General features: G+C 35.7%; 1 protein-coding gene across 1 annotated transcript in view; it reads left to right on the plus strand.

Annotated features, from left to right (window-relative positions):
* LOC150101078 (uncharacterized) overlaps positions 1-21322 on the plus strand; it is a 169952-nt gene that overhangs the window by 105648 nt on the left and 42982 nt on the right. The window lies entirely within an intron of this gene.

Genomic DNA, 21322 nt, shown 5'->3' on the forward strand with positions numbered 1-21322 from the left:
AATCATTCAGCATGACAGCACAGACACCTTATCAGAGGCCCAAAGTAGTATGAAAGAGACAATGTTAAGCTTTTTGTTATTGCTTTATATATGATGCTTCTAGAGTTTCTAGAGTGCATTATTCATAGTACTGTGAGCAATTCCTAGTTAACTTAGGAATACTGTTCTCTAGAAATTTCTTCTCTGTTTTAGTACAAATATTTCATGCTTTCTCTTCATATCTCAATAAGTGTGAGTAATGCCTGTGCAGAGCATGAATAAAGAAGGGAATAGATGTTCTGGAAGTGCAGAGTTAAACTGTGAAGTGGTGCTGACTAATTTTGCATGAGCATTCTTCTTCTTCTCTTCCGTCTAAGATGGGTTGAGTCTTCTCTTGTGCAGGATCTTCCAGTCTTCTCTATTCCTTGCTGTTCGAAAAAGTTCCTTATATGTTCTGCATCCCGAGATGTTCTTTATTAATTTCAGCCAGGTAATTCTTGGTCTTCCAGGTCTTCTTTTTTCAGTTGGAAAAGTATTGATTAGGACGTTAGGAAGTCTGTCTGCATCCATGCGTACAGTGTGTCCAAACCATCTCAGTTGTTGTTTTCTAATTTTTTCTATTATTGTCTTTTTATACAATAGTTCTTATCTGACTGTGATGTTTGTTTTCTTTTCTATCCAACTTGTTCTATTTATTTTTCTTAAGCATTTCATTTCAAATGCCAGCAATTTTTTCTTCTCTCTTTTTTTAACTGTCCACACTTCTGCTCCATAGATGACTGTTGGTATAATTATTGCTTCATATAATTTGATTTTGGCTTGTTTAGATATCTTGTTTGTTTTCCAGATTTTCTGTAATTTTCCCATGGTGGTCCATCCTATCGCTATTCTGTGTTTGATTGTTTTGAGTTCATCTATTGTTTCTGTTAGTTTTGATCCAAGGTATATGAAGTTGTCTACTTGTTCTAATTGTTCTCTGTTTAGGGTGGCTGAGATGGTAGTTCTGTTCCTCCCTATTTTCATCACTTTTGTCTTTTGTATATTTATTGTCATGTCATATGTTTTACAGGTTTCATTTAGCTTATTGATCAACTTTTGTAGTTCATTTGGGTTCTTGCAAGAAGGACGAGATCATCTGCATATTTGATATTATTTATGTTTAAACCGTTGACATTGATTCCAGGCTCATTGTCTATTGCTTTCTTTACAACTTCTTCTAGATATATGTTGAATAGGCATGGGGATAATGGGCATCCTTGCATTACTCCTTTTTGGATCTCTATGGGTTCTGTTGTGAGTGTGTCCTTTTTAATTATTGCATTTGTCATAGAGTAATATTTTATCAGAAACTGTATTATATATTTGTCTATTGCTTTTTCTAGTAGAATTTTGAGAAGGATTTCTCTGTTGATGTTATCGAAAGCTTGTTTAAAGTCCACAAAACAACAATATAGTTCTTTATGGTCTTCCCAGCTGAGTTCTGCTAGTTGGTGCAATGTGAAAATTTGGTCTATTGTTGAATAGTTTCCTCGGAAACCAGCTTGTTCTATGCCTATCATTTCTTCGTAGGTGTTTTTTAATCTATTTTGTATAATTCTTATGAATATTTTATAGGTCTGAGGGAGTAAATTGATTGGTCTGTAATTTCTGCAGTCTCTTTTGTCTCCTTTCTTGTATATTGGGATGATCTTTCCAGTTCTCCAGTCATCTGGGGTCTCTCCTGTTTGTAGTATTTTATTGAATAGGGTTGTTAAATATTCTATTGATATGCTGTCTCCATATGACCACAGTTCAGTAGGGATAGTATCAATGCCTGGTGCTTTATTGTTTTTCATCTGTTTTATTGCGTATCTAACTTCTTCTTGTAAAATTTTGGGTGATCATTATTTTCTTCTATTGTTGGCATTGTAGTTTTGTTTCCTTGGTGGAAGATAGTCTTAAAATGGTTTGACCAGATTTTTCTTATATATTCAATATTCCCGGTTTCAGTCATCTTGTTGTTCATCATTGTTACTGCTTTTGCTGAGAATTCCTTTGTAATTTCTCTTACAGTATCATGGAAGACTTGCATGAGCATTACTCACACTTTATTGTGATATGAATAAAAGCATGAAATACTTCTGATAAAACAGAGGAGAAATTAGTTCCAATTCTGATGACATTGACCATAGAGAAAGGTGGATAATGTCAAATGAAGCTACTGAACATTTCTGTAATGAGAGTAGAGTGAATTAGCAAGAGATGGTGATTAATTAGTCTACTTGCACTCTTTTGCACCGAGTCAAGAATTTTTATTGCTCATAGGGACACTACACTAAATGAGAGAAAGTATTCAGTGGTCGAAATGATTTGAGATTTGTATAAGGATAAATAGTTGCTCATATGTAAAAATATGCCTAGACTGAATGAATGAATGAAAATAATTTAATTTCTTGGATGTTATGAGGGCATTACTTACCTCCTCTAATAAAGATTACAGGTTAGAGTTAACTCAGTAAGAGAAATTGTCTTATCTACAGGTTTGGATATTGTCAAAAATAAAATTGGTTATGTGTAGAAGGGGGGGGGTGCTCTTCTCTGTGAGAACTAAAGTGAGATTAAGTTTTGCTGATGTCAAGCCTCTGCCATATCAAAAAAAGCATGAGTAATATTTAAACATGATGCAAATATCTTGCTTTTGACCCTTTGAGCATCAATCAGGTGCAAAAGGAAGATTTTGATAAAAGAAGCTTCTCATTACATATCTTAGAGAAACAGAACTTAAAGATCAATGATGTAAAGTGGAATGGAAAAATAAATGTTTCTTTACCCAAGAATTGTTTGAAGGATGTATTCAGTGATGTTTGAATTGAAGACTGAAACTATCTTACCAAGGAAATGAAGCATTGGAATCACCATGTTCTTCCTACTTGGCATTCTTATGATGCTAGGCAACATGAACTTGTGACCAACTGTGAATAATTTTTGTGGAAGGGAGGGGAGATTAATCACCAGATTATGAACTAAATTACCTTGAGGACTACCTGAGCAATAATAAAATGCTGACACACCAGTCCAGCTCAGTCACATATGTACCAATCACAGTCAGGCAATGCAGCCACTCGTGTTCCACGAGCTAAGTTTTTTGAATTTTGGTGTATTTTTATTAAAATTTAAATTGCTTTTTATTCATTTCAGTGTAATGTTTGTATGATAAATTGCAAATGTGTGCAAGATTGCTTCTGAGCCGTTTATGTGACAGTTTTGGATATTGTAAAATACAACACTCATATAAATTAAACTTTTGTCAAAGAGTTGTCCTTATAGAGAACATCAGTCTCTGCCTGACTAGAATTCTAGAGTGAACTGTTCTGACAGAATTGCTGTTTAGTAAATTAACAGTCCATAAAATCATTTGCGCTTTAGTAAAAGAGGTTATCTCTGTAAAGTTTCTTCATAATAGTAGATATCTCTCAAGAAGTCCAGACAAATCTTTATTTCAAAAACTACATGTTCGGCACCTGTTTCTAAGGTAGTGGTCTTTTTCATTTTCACTTGTGTGTATTTTTATGCCACCTTGTTTCCATGACTACCTATCTGCTTTGTCAAAATAGGTGGTCCTGGATGGTCTGGTCCGGATCAGTTGGATAGTAGGTTTGCCTGCAAGATTCAATGGTGTTGCAGTAAGCCTCCTTCCCTATAGTCTGTGGACAGGATCCAATGCTTGCTCTGGTGCCAGTATGGGATTTGGCACAGCCATGGCATTCCACTTCTGAGTGCCATTATTGCTTATTGGATAGTGAACATCCATGTGTCATTCCATATTAGGTGGGGTGCTCTTGCATTGAATTCTCCTCTTTTGAATATGAGTAATTTATCCTTAAGTATGTCAGGGGACTCTCAGTTAGCTCTAACCAAGTTCAGAAACTATTTCCACATCACCTGACAGCAAGAATAAAAAAGCAGAAAACATCTGACTCATCTTCTTTCCTCCTTCATTATACAGTTGACCGGTGAATGTCTTGTTAGGAAAATTTCGCCTTTCTTTATCCAGAAGATTTGGATGGATCTCCAAAATCAATTAAGAAACTGTTTAGGAGATACTTTAATCTAAACATCTTGGCAAAAACATTCTGCAGTGTTAGGGGATACCAATCGGTAGTACCTCCCCACACAGACACAAAATCTTAACTCCTCTGAGGAGTAATATCCAGATGAGACTTCCTTTAATGTTTCTGACAAGATTTCAATTTTCTCAGAATTGAAAAATGGATCAACAGCCATAGGAAGAATTCTCATTCTCAGGTGTGGTATGGTGGCCTGGTACTGGCAAGGAATATCATCTTTACATTTACACCTCAAAATATCAGTGAAAGTAGGATATCTTAATGGCCCTATTGTATTTTGCATTGTGCTGCTTCCAATTCCAAAAATAGTCATGCACAACTGCCTATCATGGCTTAGTATTTCAAATCAAATTATCTGTGATTGATATGGCAATAAAGAGCATGAAATCAAAGCCCTTAAATGGGCTAATTGCAAGGGAGAATATTCATCTTACTCTTGAGAATGTCAAATGCAGAAGGATAAGAAAGACATTCAAAAGTTCATAACAGTACATTATTCCATATCAGTAAGTAAAGAAGTATATGCCTTCTGGTGGAAATCATGCCTCATACTGAAAAGGTAACAGTAAAGTATCTGTGGGAACATAAACATTTATGACTCTCCAGCTTCTCACAGTTTTTTCATTCCTGAATGATATGATTTACTTGGAATCTCACTAGAGTGAATCATTGAAAAAAAAAAAAAAAAATGTGGCTCTCTCCTGAAAACAGAAATGATCCCACTACATGAAAATCTTCTAATAAGAAAAATGATAGAAAAAGAGCCTCAGAGAATCAAGGAAATGACTCCAGATCCATCATCATCAAATTCCTACCATGTACTGTCAAGGGGTGTACAGGATATGATAGTACCACGTGAAAAATTTACATCATTACTAACTTCGTATCTACAATTTTTCTCCAAATCAGTCTGTTACTTGTCAAGACGCCAACATTATCAGATCTTATATTTTTGTCATCTAAGGCACTTTTTACCGTATCCATCCAGCTATATCTTGGTCGCCCTCTGGGTCATTTTCCTACCAACCTGGCAGAGAACACTTGTTTTGCTAATCTTGCCTCGCCCATTCTGTTTAAGTGACCATACCACCTGAGATTCAGATCCATTAATAGATAAAATTGAAACTTCTATCTGCAGAGGAAAATAAAACTATTAAAATACCTAGTGTCCTGAACTAATCCTAAAACTTACCCCAACTCAACATCACCAGAGTTAAAGATCGGTACTATCAACATAAGAAACCTGAATGAAATGAAGAAATGGAGCTAGCTGGAGAACTTGAGCAGAATAAAAGGCGGGATAGGGGTGACTGAAACAAAAAAGGCAAAAACAGGTGATATCTTTCTGAGCAATAAATATGAAATGTTATATTCAGGCAATGATAATCAAGGAAAAGAAGGAGTAGCCATAGTATTCAACATTAAATATGAGGCTAATCTTCTTGAAAGTCTCAAGTAGAGTGATGTCGGCAAATATCAGAATGGGGAGAACTGGACAATGAGATTTATTTGTGCCTATTGTCCCAATGAAGATTCTACTAAGGTAGAAGTGGAGCAATTTTTTGAGGCTTTAGAGAAAGCAACTGACACAATGAAAAAGAAAAAGTTGGTCCTTCTTGGGGATCTAAATAGCAGAGCAGGAAATGATTGTCAGATATACAAAAATGTTTTGAGAAAATTTGGAGAAAAGTGCATAGCTAATAATAATGGCAAATACCTGTTGGATTTCTGCTCAAGACATGGACTGGTTATTACTAACACAATGTTCCAACATAAAAATGTGCACAAATTAACATGGAGAGAACAGGAAGGAATAAGAAAAGTCTCATTGACTATGTTATTGTTGATAGTGATGTTTTCCCACTGGTGCAGGACACCAGAGTGTACAGAGGATTTGAAATTGGAAGTGATCACCATTTAGTCTTGAGCAGGATAAAATTGAATTTCATATCGAAAAGAAGAACATGTAAGAAAGTTTTAAAACAAATAAAAGTTGAGCAGCTCTCAGATGTGAACTGTAGACTAAAATACACAAATATTATTCAAGAAAAAATGAAAGAGTTTGAGAGCAGGAACCAAACCTTGGAGATTTAGTGGCAAGCTCTGAAGAAAACACTGATTAATTCAACTAGAGAGGCATGTGGTGAGGTTGTATGCAAGGATAGAAAAATCAGAACTCCATGGTGGACACAGGAAGTTAAAGAGGCAGTGAAGGAAAAGAAGAATGCATATCAAAAGTTCCTGGCAAATAAGTCAGCTTGTGCTCTTAGAGAATACAGAGACAAATGTAAGAAAGCTAAACACTGTAAAACTGATTAAACACAAGTCATGGGAGGACTTTGGCAAGAATATAGAAAATAAATATCAAGAAGGTGGCAAGATATTCTGGAGGTTGTTGAAGAAGCTTAGAAATGGAGGAAAGAGTGCTGTAAAAGGAGTTAGAGATGATAATGGTGACATGAAAACAGGAGAGAAAGATATCCTTGAAGTATGGAGTAATTATTTTGAAAAACTGCTAAATGAAACAAGCAGTGATGACAGCACATTGGTAAAAAAACACTGACCAGGCATGCAGTCAGGAATGCATATCCATACTTGAAGTAGAAAAAGCCATCAAAGGCTTGAAATGTGGAAAGGCAGCAGGAGTAGATGATATTCGACCAGAAATGCTGAAGTATGGTGGTATAAAAGTCTTACAGTGGCTACACTGCATAGTTCAGAAAGCCTAGACAGAAGGACGAATTCCCGATGATTGGAGTAGAGCTCTAATAGTACCCATATATAAAAAGGGAAATAAAACTGAATGTGATAATTGCAGAGGTTTTTCCATATTGAGTGTTCCTGGTAAGATCTATGCAAGTATACTTGAGAAACAGTTGAGATGGATTGCAGAAGAGAAGCTTGGTGAAGAACAAGCTGGATTCTGGTCAAATAGAGGCTGTCAGGATCAGATTTTCACTTTACGACAGATAGTTGAGAAATCATTGGAATATAACAAAGATCTGTATTTAAGTTTCATAGATCTGGAAAAGGCATATGACAAGGTGCCAAGAGAGAAGGTATTCCAAACGCTACAGTTATATGGTGTTAATTGGACATTATAGCAAGCAATACTTAGTCTTTATTTGAGTTGTAAGTCAGCAGTTAGAATTGAAGGAAGTACAGGGAGATGGTTTAATGTTAAATCTGGATCACATTATGAAGGAAAGTGGTATTTAACCTGATATTAAAATTGGAGGTGTTAAACTTTGCTTTATTCGAATGATGTTATACTTCTAAATAAATCTACAAGTCTGCAAGGTACCCTGACTAAATTGAATAACTGTTGTAATAGATATGGTATGAAGGTCAGCATTAAAAAGACAAAGACAATGAAACTAGGCAACATTGAAAGCATTGAAAATATCAACTGCATTGTGAATGGAGAACTTATAGAACAAGGAAAACATTTCAGCTTACTTGGGCACGATTTTTAGTGAAGATGCTAAGTAATATTTGAAAATAGACAACAGAATCAACAAATCTGGTATGGTAGGAAGTCAACTGAATAAATTTATATGGAATAAGAGAGAAATTAGTTAAAATACTAAATTAGCTGTATACAAGACATTATGTTGGAGGTTTAATAGATTTTTTACAACACTCAAAAAGAATTAAAATAGAATTTAATACTTCCTATATTTCGTCCTAGTCACTAGGACATCTACGGGGATTACAAAGATAATTAATGTAACATGCACACAAAAACTTACAATACTAAGCCCAACCACGTGGGTGACAATAAAGTCATATCTAGGTGGAGCGCCCTCTAAGGGCAGTTGTAGGTGGCCTGGAATGTAAGGTGGGACCTCTGGTGATGACTGTTTCCCAAATCTTCGGAAGCTTAATGCAACCGTATTTGTTAAGATTTGGTTGGTTTTTGAGAGCTGCTGCTGCTTCTAAGAAAAGTCTCTCTTTCTTGAATTTGCTGTGGTGGAGCATGGTGGTTTTCTTTCATGATACTCTGTGGGTGGTGTCCAAGACATGGTCAGCCAAGCCTGAATGGCCATAGTTGTGTTTAACGATGTAAGACTTGTGTTAATAAATCCATTAAACCTCCAACATAATGTCCTCACAGCACTTAAGCCTCTACACAAGAATGTATACAAGACAGTATTCAAGTCATTTTTAACTTATGGATCTGAAAGTTGGGTTAGAAGTAAAACACTTGACCAAAGACTAGAGGCTGCAGATATGAGAGTCCTGAGAAAGATTAGGGGGCATGAACAGAATGCATCAATGGCAATATCATATTAAAAACGATGATATTAGGAAAGAACTTGATATTGTCAGCATCCAAGAATGCATTAGCAGAACTAATCTCAGGTGGTACGGTCACTTAAGCAGAATGGGAGAGGAAAGATTAACAAAATAAGTATTCTCTGCCAGGTTGTCAAGAAAAAGATCTAGAGGAAGACCAAGATATAGGTGCATTTATCAGTAAAAAGTGCCTTAGAAAACAGAAATATAAGACGTGATGATATTGCAGTCTTGACATTTAACAGACTGATGTGGAGGAAAACTGTAGATAGGAAGTTGGTAATGATGTAAATTTTTCATGTAGTTCTATCATATCCTGTACACCCCTTGAGGGTATATATCAGGAATTTGATGATGATGATGTCCTGGACAGATTGTTCATTCACAATTCCCAAAAAAGAACATATAAGACTGACAAAAGCAAAATCTCACAAAACTAGAAGTCAGATGGATGATTCACCAACATGTAACACCTTATTTCACATTCTGCCAGAACATTGATGATATCAGGGCCCCTCTTGCAGAAACATGAACCAGTGAGATATTTGACTGCAAGTAACGTATTTCAAACCAAATGAGGATCCTACATTGCAGTATATGTCAGTTATCTGTAAGGACAGGATAAGGGATGCACCCGATGCAGTGTTGTCACCATCCTTGTGAGCAACCATACCTCTTTCCAATAAGTCTCACTCAATACTAACTCAATAGCCTCTATGTGAGACACCTGTTTGTAATGAAGAGGACCTCCCAGTGATGGTACTGGTCCTTTTTTATCCTTATTCTTTGTCTGTGCTTTAATTCCTATATTCTTTGCTATACTTCTCCTGAGTCTTAATACTGTCCTGTCTTCCAGGACACCATCACTGAGATCCTACACCTTGCTGCTGTGTTTGCCATGCAGTGTGCCCCATTGACATCTGGAAAGGGGAATCCTAGTAGTCTTGCACTTCTTTGGTCTCCGATTTGGAAAGACAGCAATCTTGGATGCCCAACCAGGATCAGTTGCCTAATTGGATTGCTTGCAAGGATCAAGGATGTTGCATTGGGTTTTCTTCCCCATTATTTGGGGGACAGGGTCAAAGGCTTGCCATAGTGCTGGTATAGCATTTTAGTCAACCCTGGCATTCCTCTCCTGAGCTCATAGACTGCTTGCCAAAGAGTTAGCATCCATATATGGCCTTATGGTTTGTGAGGAGCCTGGCACTGAAATAAAACCCTCTAGTGAATGAATACTTTATCAGGAGCCTTCAAAAAGGCTCCTGATAAAAATATCAGAAGCTGCAATCACTACATCTTGATAACATATTTGACAGGTAATGTCCTCTTGTAAAATGTCACCCTTCTTTATCCAGAAAGGTTTGGAAGGAATGGCAGGTGCCAAAGTCTGTACAGAAGCTTCATTCAAGAGATATACCTATCAAAGCATCAACTAAAATAATCAGAAAAGCTACTTTGTGCAACATCTGTTGGGAGAATAACAATTACAGTTATAATCCCCTCCCCACCACTACGAAACTTTAAACTTTTCCAGAGTCATAATATTGGAGTGGGATCTCCTTGACACACAAGATGAAGAGATCTGCTCCGAAACGGAAGATCAGGAAGTGACAATTACAAGGAGAATACTTTTAAATAGGGATGGTTACCTGGTTCTCACTGGGAACATCATCCTTACATTTAACACACGAAGGCGCATGCTGAGCAGGTCACAGCAGGCTATATCAACTTCCCAGTAAGGCTGTACATCCCAAACAAAGGTCATTCTGAAAACTGCCTGTTGTGGCTCTGCGATCTGTGCCCAATGTGGCAGTAAAGACATATGAAAACAAAGATTGCAAGAGCAAAACACCAAAATACCCTAATGGCAAGGGAGATCATCCAGTTTACTCCTATGCATGCCAAAGGTGGAAGGATGAGAAGGAGATATAAACAATAAAAACAGAGCATTGCATCACTCATCAGGAGGTGAAGAGGCAATATACCTTAAAAAAGTGGTAAGTCCTCTTATGCTGAGAAGACAGCTGTAAAAAAAAAGTGTTAATAATGATTTAAACCCATATGTCGATAATGCTTTCAAACAATTATAACCTTTCTGAATGATATGACTTACTTGCCATCTCCTTTGAGCAAATGAAAGAGACCAGTTGGTATGGACTCACTTCTGTAGACATTCTAAAGATGGTCCCATTACATGAAAATCCACTAATAAAAAAGATACTGGAATGTGTACCTCAAGGGTCAAACGCATGCCTCGAGACCATCTTCATATGACATGGATGTTTTCCCCGAAGAAGATGAAATAATTCATGTACCTAGTGTCTTAGAAGGAGTTCAGTATGATGATATCTTTGATATTTTTCCTGATGAAGAGGAAATGATCAATGCTGGCTGTCCTCAATTCTCTAAAACGAAAAAAATCCAATTCATGAAAGCAAAACTACTCAACACAGGAAGCCAAATGATATCACCAACAGAATTATGGATTCTGCCAAAACACCAATGATATCAAGGCCCTCTTGCAGAAGTATAAACCAGTATCTTTTTGCATGCAGGAAACTTATCTGTAGCTGAGAGATGATCCAATATATAAAAATACCATCATCATTCATAAGGACAGGACAGGCGATGGGCCTGCCCATGGAGGAGTCACCATCTTTGTGGACAACCATACCCACTTCCAGCAAGTCTCACTTAATATGAACATAGAAGCATTTATTGTCTGACTCTGTCAGAACTCTATTAACATTATGCTGCACCTTGTTCCTTATGTTACAGATATCTCTGAAGATAAATGATGTCATATTGAAGAGCAAGAAGGTGAAGATTGTAAGTCTCCTATCATGCTATGATAGAGGTGAATTGAGGAGGAGGGCAGGGAAACTTAAGCCAATACGTCTATGCGTAGATTGTGCAAAAGGAATGATGTAGAATTTGTGGATCTGTGGCCTTTGTTTGACAGAAAGAAGGATTTGTACAGTGCATATGGACTGCATCTGAGTGGTTTTGGTGTTAGGTGTCTGAAGAGAGGTTTGTTCACAGAGCATGCTGACGTGCAAATTCATGGAAACTTAAGCAATTAGTGTGGAAGCAGGTGAGTTTGTATGAGGGCACCCATGAAGTAAGTGAGTGTGAGAATGACAAGTGAGGGGAATAAAAGGATGTTGTCCTTTCTGTATACTAATGCCAGAAGTATCAGGAACAAGATGGAGGAGTTTTAGGTGTTGGTTAGTGCAATCTCCTTGCCAAAAGTTATAGGTATTATTGAGACTTGGCTAAGAGCAGATGATGTAGTTACAGAGATTGAATGTGAAGGGATTAGTATTTTCAGGGAAGATCAAGAAAATAGGATGCAGGGGGGAGTACTGTGATAGGGTATGAATTGCAACCAAAAAGAATAGGAGACAGGTGGGAGGGTGGCTGTTCGTTTGAAGCAATCTGGTGTGAGATTAAGACCAGTAAGACAAAATATACAGTTGATTGTTGCTATAGGCCAGGGATTTCCACAGATGATCTGGAAGACATGCATCACCAAATTAGTATAGTGAGTACAGGTCGAGTGATTCTTATGGGGGTCTTCAGCTATGGAGATATAGACTGGAAGGAAGAAAGATCACAAGCAGAAAGGAAATAGAATTTATACACCTGCTGAGAGATAATTACTTAAGGCAGCATGTGATGGAGGGGGGGGGACTGGGGGGGGGATATTGGATCTGGTTATAGGATCAGAAGAGCTATCCATGCCCAAGCTGACAACATTGCCTCCAATCGGTGAAAGTGACCATGCAGTCTTGACTTGGGAAATTGTAAAATATGAGGAATATTTTATCAAGAAGGGATGTTTGTGGAACTACAAAGCAGGTGATTATGACATGCTTAGGAAGAAGCTTAAATCTATACCATGGCATAAAACATTGCAGAATAAGGATGTTAGCAGTGCATGGGATATAGTTAAGGGTTATCTAGATGAAGCAGTATTAAATTGTATACCTAGGGTAATGAGGGTTAATCGGGTAGGAGTTAGATGGATGAGTAATATCATTAAGTATGAGCTGCAGAAGAAGAAAATGCTGTGGAGAGTTTAAAGAGAAAGGTGACCAGCATGGTAAGAAAGGCAAAATCAGATTATGAAAAGAATTTAGCCAAGCAGGCCAAAGGAAATCCCAAAGAGTTCTTTTGTTGTGTTGCAATAAGAGGAAGAATGACTATGGAAGATTAACCTTAATGAGTGATGATGGTCATGAGGAGAAAAGCAGATAAAATAGTTGAGAGTTACTGAGCGACTACTTTGCAAGCATATATCTTCCTAGTGAGGTCTGCTTTAACCTATATGACAAACACTAATGTGAGAACAGAGGCAGATGAATTGGAAGTTCCTAGGATATTGCAAAATCTCAATGTAAATACAGCTGTTGGATTAGATGGGATATTAGCTAGGGTTTTGCGAGAATGTGCAAGGGAACTGGCAATGCCTGTGACTAAGCTGTTTAATTTAAGTCTCAGCTCTGGTAGAGTCCCAATGGAGTGGAAAGAGGGAAAAATTATTCCTTTGCATAAGGAAGGTTCTAAGACTACATTGGCAAATTGTAGAGTACTAGAAAAATTGGTAAAAAAGAGAATTGAAGAATGGGTGGATAAAAATATGATACTCTATGTGAGGGTCAACATGGCTTTGTGAAGGGTCAGTCATGCCTTAGTAATTTACTATTTATAATAGAGTAACAGCTGATGATACAAAGTTATGACACTGGTTAAACAGATAAGAGGGTGGCTACTGAACAGATATCAAAAAGTGGTATATGGAAGGGCAGAATCGACATGAAAACAGGTGACTAGTGGTGTGCCATAAGGTTCAGTGCTGGGATCAAAATGACTTAGGAAATAACCTGAAAGGAAATATTCGGTTGTTTGCTGATGATACAAAGTTAGGTAGAGTGATAGTTAATCAAAGCAATGTAGCTTTGATTTGCAGGATGATTTAAATAGGCTGTCAATTTGGGCAAAAGTTAATGGGTGTCAGTTTAATGTCGAGAAATGTCAAGTTATGCATTTTGGGATAAAGGGATATGAATTAAGGCCTAACTATGACTCATGGTTAGGCCTTAATTCATTTATCAGCAAAAAGGAGAATTGCCAAGACATGCATACCTTCCTACACTGCTGGAATTAAAATATCTGCAGATGTTCTACTGCCAAACTACACAAAATAGACATCAAGTGGAAAAAAGCATAATGTTGATTGTATCACTGATAAATATATCCTGTCCCACCTGCCATTAGTGAGCTGCTCTTTGTCGTTTGTGATACCTGGTGTCATTCACGCAATCACAAATCATAGAGAATACAGACTGTGAAAAAAGAATGGATATAAAAGAAAGGATGGGGAGTGTTATAAATGATTAACTGAAAAAATTGGTAATTTTTCTGTGAATTCCTTATTATTCGAGTTCCTGTTTAGAAGTTAAAGTACCTTCAACATTGTGAATTTTTCATGATGAAGATTGGAAGCAAATCATACATTGTGTTTATGGACCTAACATCTGTCAAGTAAAAATCCAGGAACATTCCAAGATGGTCTTGTTCATTTTGCACAAATTATGGACTACAGTGAAGTACAGCAGTAAAGCATAATTTTGTATAATTTTTGGTATTTTTATTTATATTTTACATAGTCCAGAAACTCTGCTTTAGAGACCAAACTTATCAAGCAGGGAAGTAGTCTCATACTGGGCCATGCAATTCATCTGCCTCCTAAAGATAGTTACAAACATCCATGTCTACAGTAGGACTCAAACCACATCATGTTGGTCTTGTGTTTAATTGAAACTTGTGTAATAACTTATTAATGTTTTATACCTGTTTTAATAGAAACTAAATATGTTTGCAGTAAAGCATAATTAAAGATACAGGTAGGGGTTTTTGTGTAATTGTGTGCAAGAGTTTCTGCCTGATATTTTCTTCAGACGACTTCCATTCAATGGCGGCTGGTGACAATAGAAACAGGTGGGGCCAGGGGCCAAAAACAACTTAATTTTTTTTATATTTATATAGCGGTTCTATTATTGATTTATAGTTATTATTTCTATTACAATAATGTTTAGTCAGACTCCACTGATGCATTGAGCTATTAATTTTTTTTTAAATTGGAAAAACGAGAAACATTTTTCCAGTAAACTATTGATTTTGTTCATAGTTAAAATATATTGTTTATGGACGTAATAAAAATTTAAACTATAAATTTTGTTATAATTTATGTTAAAATAAATTATAACAAAAAATGACAACAATAATTAAACACACTAAAAACAATACAACAAAACAACAAGAATAAATAATAAGACAATGAAAGAATCACGTACAAATGCAATGATTGGGCCAGACTAAACAGGCCCCAAGATGAGCGTTGCGCCTGGTAAACAAACATGATCGCTACTGCACGTTCCTCATACATGCCCTGTGTTCTATACGTATAAAATAGGACCAGCCGTGGCTGGCCCCAGAGACCGTACTAAGTCGCATTATACAATATTACCACAAATCTCTACAGTAATTTTTTTATTAAACAATAAAACAGATCAACAACTAGAATAAATAATAAGACAATGAAAGAACTGCGCGCTATTTATGTCAATCGCAGTGATTGGGCCAGACTAAATGGCCCCCAAAATAAGCGTTGTGCCCAGTAAGCAAACACGATTGCTAGTGCACGTGGTTCACAATCAAAGAATCGCACGTTATGTACGTACGTGCAACACGGTGACTGGGCCAGACTAAACTGGCCCCAAGATAAGCGTTGCACCCGATAAACAAATACGATCGCTAGTGTATGTGCTCATACATGCCCTATGTTCTACACGTATAAAATAGGGCCAAATGTGGCTGGCCCCAGAGACTGTACTAAGTCTCATTATACAATATTGCCACAAAATACTACAGTATTTTTTTTTTTTATTAATCAATAAAACATGTTGGAAATAGATCAAAAAATAATAATTACAAGAAACATATTTTTTAAAACTACAATTATTGGGCTACTTATACAAATATAGGTGGGGCCCGGCCCCTATAGACGAGCCGCCCCTGCTTCCATTATTCCAAGCTTGTATGGCTATCATCCACTAAAGGTTTTATAAACCAATGTGCATATGTACTAAGGATTTAGTATGCTTTAATGGACTAAGAATTTTTCCCACCATAATTGTTATTAATTTTGTATATTTTTTGATATTTTTATTTATATTTTACATAGTCCAGAAACCCTGCTTTGGAGACCAAACTTCGTCAAGCAGGAAGGTGGTCCCATACTGAGCGATGAAATTCATCTGTCTCCAAACATTCATATCCACAGTAGGACTTGAACTCAGATTGTGTTGGTTGGAGAGCAGACACAATAGCCACTTGGCCAATTAGGCTGGCAAGTTGCTTAAGTATTGTTTTCCATAGGGTGCATCCTAAACTTTAAGGACAAAATTAGCCAAGCTTTCCCACACTAGTGATTTCTTTGGTTTAATTCACTGACTGAGATACATGTATACCTCGGTTAATGTTATTACCTCTGGTAACGAAGTCCACAATTTCAAGTCCTATTTTACGTAAAAATATTAAAATTTTAAGGTCAACGCCCAGCAATCATCCGATTGGCGAATGACATCAACTTGTCACATACTCTCAAGCTATGGGTGTGTGTCTGTTTTAACAGTTTTTCGTGTCATCCTCGTTAATTTAGTTGTTGCTTACACTTCGTAGGGTATGTTTCAGTGTGGTGCATTGCAATGAATGACGTATGTTCTCTGATAGCATTATTGTAGATTTTGTAAATATTAATTGATATTTTGTTTTTCTACCCATTTAGTTAAAATGTCAGAATCAAGGAAAAGAAAAGCAATTTCTTTATAAACTAAATTAAATATCGTGCAATGTGTTGAAAGGAATGAAAGAAAATCCGATGTGGCACATTCTTTAGGATTAGTGCAGTCAGCTTTAACAGCCATACTTGGTCAATCAGAAAAAATAAAACAGTCTACTCAGAATTGCACAGATGTTACAACAGCAGTTAATTTATATATATATATATATATATATATAAATTAACTCGCTTAAGGAGTCCAATTTTAGAAAAAATGGAGAAAATGTTAAGTTTGTGGCTAGATGACATGTCACAACATCGTATGCTTTTAACTCAAATGGTGATTCAAGAAAAAGCATTATTTTTGTTTAATTACCTGAAATCTAAACAAAGTGAAGAAATTGTAGAAAATTTTTCAGCTTCTCATGGTTAGTTTGAGAATTTTAAAAAACGGGCCAGAATTCATAGTGTAAAATCATCAAGAGAAGCTGCGAATAAGTCTCCAGAAAAAACTTAAGGAAATAATTGAACATGAAAAATTTTTGCCAAATTTGGTGTTCAATGTTGACAAAAGCAGTTTATTCTGGAAACAGCTACCATCAAAAAGCTTCATTTCTATTGAAGAAAAATCAGCAGCTGGGTTCGAAGCAGCCAAAGACTGTTTGACGTTACTCTTTGGATCAAATGCCTCTGGCAATTTTAAATTAAAATTGCGATAGGTTTACCATTCGGAAAATCCGAGGATGTTAAAAGATAACATAAAAACGAATTTGCCTATAATATGGAAAGCTAATAGAAAAGCGTGGATTACCAAGGAGTTATTTACTGATTGGTTTGTTAACCATTTTTGTCTAGAAGTGAAACGGTATTGCCAAAGAAATAATTTTGAAGAAAAAGCTCTTTTGTTGTTGGACAGTGCTCCGGGGCATCCTAATGGTCTTAATATACACATTTGGTTAGTAAAATGTTAAAAAAAGAATATATTTTAGCTTTAATTCATTTAAGTACTTGAAAATTTTATTTTCAAGTATGCAGCTTAGCAAAACACCATATTTTTAGGTTTTGGATAGAACCTGTTTAATTAGAGAGGGGGAAATTTGAAAAGTATCTTCTTCTTCTCTCTTCCATCATCTATGTGGTTGATGATGATGAGGCCGAATGAACTCTTTTCACTTCTGTCTGTCCCAGGAGAGTCCAAACAATTCTGTCCAGTTTGGTGTCTCTTGTTGTGATTTGGTTTTCAGATCCTCTCTTATTTTGTCTATCCATCAAATTCTGGGCTGTCCTTTGGATCTTTTACTTTCCATTGTTGTATGCAGGGCTTTAGATGGTAGTCTTTCTGTTCCCATTCTGATCACATGGTCAAACCATCACAGTTTTCTTTCTTGGATTTTGTCTATTATTGTTATTTCTTGTGTATATTGAAAAGTATATTAACATATAAAATGGCATGGCTGTTACAGGATTTGATAATATACAGTGGATTCTAGTTAACTGGACCACATCAGGAGTAGCATAATTTGGCCCAATTACATGAAGTTGCACATAAATATTTTAAAAGTTGTATTTCGTCTCACATACACAGAATACATTTAGACATATTTTTTCATTTGTTGAGTAGCAAAATTACTGACTTATAGATACTTAATTAATTGGCTTTAATTAAATAAAATATTTGCCATAAAATAATTTTATTTATATTCATATTAAACACACATGCAGTTCTTAGCTGTTAATGATTTAGGAATTGATTGAGTGCAGTATGTCTCTCTCTCTCTCTCTCTTTGGAATTGAACAAAATTAGCTCAGTGGTATCTAGTGTAGATATAGCACTGACTTCATTGCCTTCCTGCATTTGAAATATTTGTAAACCAGCAGTAAATTTTCTAATGTTTTGGGTGATCACCATTAAAGCTGGGAATGTCCTTTTTTTTCTCCCCCCTGCAATTTTGTCCTCAAAATTTTCATTTTCATTAGATTAGACTGTTGTCCATAGATGCAAACTCATCATATTTTCTGATATGGTTCACATCTAATGGGATGTCATTTTCACTATTGGCCATATCTGGCATATTTATGATTGGATGCTTAAAACCACAATGAGCAAAGCAATTTTGAATGGTCTTGTTGCTTATTCCTTGTCAACTATCAGCCATAAACTGTATTGCTTTAAAAAAATTTACTTTTGCACTGACTTCCTTAGTTTTCCACGTGTTTGAAGTATTGTACTATCTCTACCACGCATGTCCCTATTAAACATTTAGTATGGGTAGAATGTTCTGAAGGACAGAGGTTATGTGGAATGTCAGAAGATGATGAAAAGTTGGTTCAGTGAGTCTTGAGCTGAATGTATACACCTCCCCTAAAATCCAAACACTAAAATGAACACAAATGAACAATAAAAACAATAGATTTTTTTAATAAAAATATAAAAAATAAAAATGTTCAAATGAAACAAAAATAATTATTTATCCTAAATAATTATAAAATAATTATATTCTGTAAATAATTATATAAAACCATGTTACTTGAAACTAGTATTTTGTGAAGAGTGGATTTATTATAACAATGTACGAGCAAAAGGTTCTTCACACCTCTCCTGGACTCTGTCTATATATCCCCAAGGGGGGGGGGGTCCATCTCACAGTTTGGGAAACCCTGGATTAGAGAGAAGTAGAGGAATAGTGGTAGCCAGTCTAGTGGAGCATCCATGGAAATACCTATGGAAAAGACAATGTGGGAAAGCAGTTGGAGGAATTTGCTGAGAGTGAGAGAGAGAGAGAGAGGCTTATCTATTAAGCAAACAGCTTTCTTCTGGATACAGTCTAGCATTTTGAGGGAGATTTTTGGAACACCACTTCCATATATGAAAACTATGTGCTAAGGTTGGGTGCATTAGAGATTAATAATATGTTAGTAGTTGAGCAGAAGAGAAGTAATGACTAGATGGAAAATGTATACTAAGCTTTTAAGAGGCTGAATAAGCTATGAATATGATGTGATATGCTTATACTAGAATAGGTCAAACATGGACGTTAGCTGAAGAAGAGAAAACTGATTTTAGTTGCTGATTGGAATGTTATTATCAGAAAGTAAGAGAGTGTGAGACTTTCTTTTGGGAAATAAGGTGGATTGTGTTTTTGTAGCATCAAAATTTATTAAATTATCTTCAGCCAACTTTAGGATGGCTAGAAGGTTGCTGTTTAAGGGATTGATTATGGGATTCCCACTAAATATGCCACATTTGTGACACAGCTGCATTCCATCATAGAACTTCTTTTTGTTCAGATTAGTTAAATATTCCTTCTCGGTTTTTGTGTACCAGTGGCCTGCTCAACATATGTTGAACATATGAAGCCCTGATTTTTAACTTGTCTGTACAGACAATTCACAATTAAATATTTCAATGCGGTCTACTGCTATCTTTGCAGATTACATAATATTGAATGAGATCTCACATGGTATAGTAACTGTACTCTTAAGCTTCATGTCATAGAGCTTGCTTTATGTTATATAAAGATGAAACACTTCCATTGGGATATTATTTACAATGATTCATTAAGTTCTCTATAAGCACTAAGAAAATCTGGTATACTTGTCTGTGGATGTCTTTGGATTCCATGAGCATGCCGAAATAATGATAGTTATGAAAATTAGTTTGTTAATTGTATTTCATTGAATTTCCCAACAGAGTATGGAGAGTTTACAAGATTACATAATAAAATATTAAAAAAGAGTCAGAACAAAATGGAGTCCATTTGAGTTGAAAACATGGAATGACTTTCAACAATGAGTAATATAGAAGCAGTCAGTTTATGTAACTTTAAAAATAATTATATATTTGGGAAGAGAAGTTAATATATACTGATACAAAACTGAAATTTGAATCTTCTGTCCATCCACAGTACTAGTGTACTATAGGTTGACCAATCTCTCATGAATGGATTTCCCATTTAAATAAAATGGGGAATTTAAATACTAAATAAAACAACAAATAAATCACTCCAACCACTTTCACACATCTAGTATCTACAGTATGCATCTTCTGTAGATATTTCCATGGTAAATTTTCATCAGAATTATCATCAATAATCCCCCCCCCTCTCTCTCTCTCTCTCGCTGTTTTTAGTGCATGCAAATGTCTTAATCTTATGTTCCCATGAAGATGGCAATGTGATGTTGCCAAAATATAGGAAGTATATATTAAAGTTTATTTTAATTTATATTCCAGTATACGTTGTTCCATTCTCTCCCTCTCTCTCTCTACCAAATTCATTGAAACATGCAGCTACCAATCATGGTCAAACTCCATACTCATAGAACAAGTTCCTCTTTCTTCTTCTTCATTCATACTGCTGTTGTATTGTGTAACAGCCTTCTCTCCCATGTGTTTGCAGATGAATATGATACACAGACCTTCAAGTTGTAAACAAGTTCCTCGTTTTCCAATTTTCTTCCCTTATAGGTTGACCAATCAACCTCTAGTGTATGGGCCTGACATAAAATAAAAAATTATCAGTTTATATATAATGAATTTATCACTATTGAACATTTCAGTTTTGTTATGTATAAAAATAAAAAAAAGATTGTGAGAAAATAAAGGAGAGAGAGAAGATTAACATATGAGTCAATAATTTGATTTGTCTATAGTGGAGATTATTCAGTATATTATGCACCTGCAGTTTGATTATTATATATGTATATATATATATTTTTTATCAACATAAGTTAGTACTGTGTATGACTTTGTTTTCAGAACTTGGCTTTTTCTTTGGCTGCTGTTCACCAACACAACATCAACTTTGAAATACTTTTTGTAGTTACATGTACAGTCAAGATATAAAATACAAATTTGTGCAGTTTATAGTACTAGTATAATACTATTTATAGTACCATCTTAGATGGACTTGGGTGGAAAGTCAGTAATAATAATTATAAAATAATAATAAGTTCGATTCTCGTCGCGACGGGAGGAATCTTTATCTGGACGATTTTCAATTGAAGGTGAGTTAGCCGATCTCAGACAGAGGTAGCAGGGTTTTTTCTCCCAGAAACTTGGGTTTTTCATCCCATATACAGACAAATCGGCCCT

The sequence above is a fragment of the Typopeltis vanoorti genome, chromosome 12, assembly GCF_054136105.1.
Source record: "Typopeltis vanoorti isolate ZY-2024b chromosome 12, IOZ_Tvanoo_1.0, whole genome shotgun sequence".
In the NCBI taxonomy this organism is placed as follows: domain Eukaryota; kingdom Metazoa; phylum Arthropoda; class Arachnida; order Uropygi; family Thelyphonidae; genus Typopeltis; species Typopeltis vanoorti.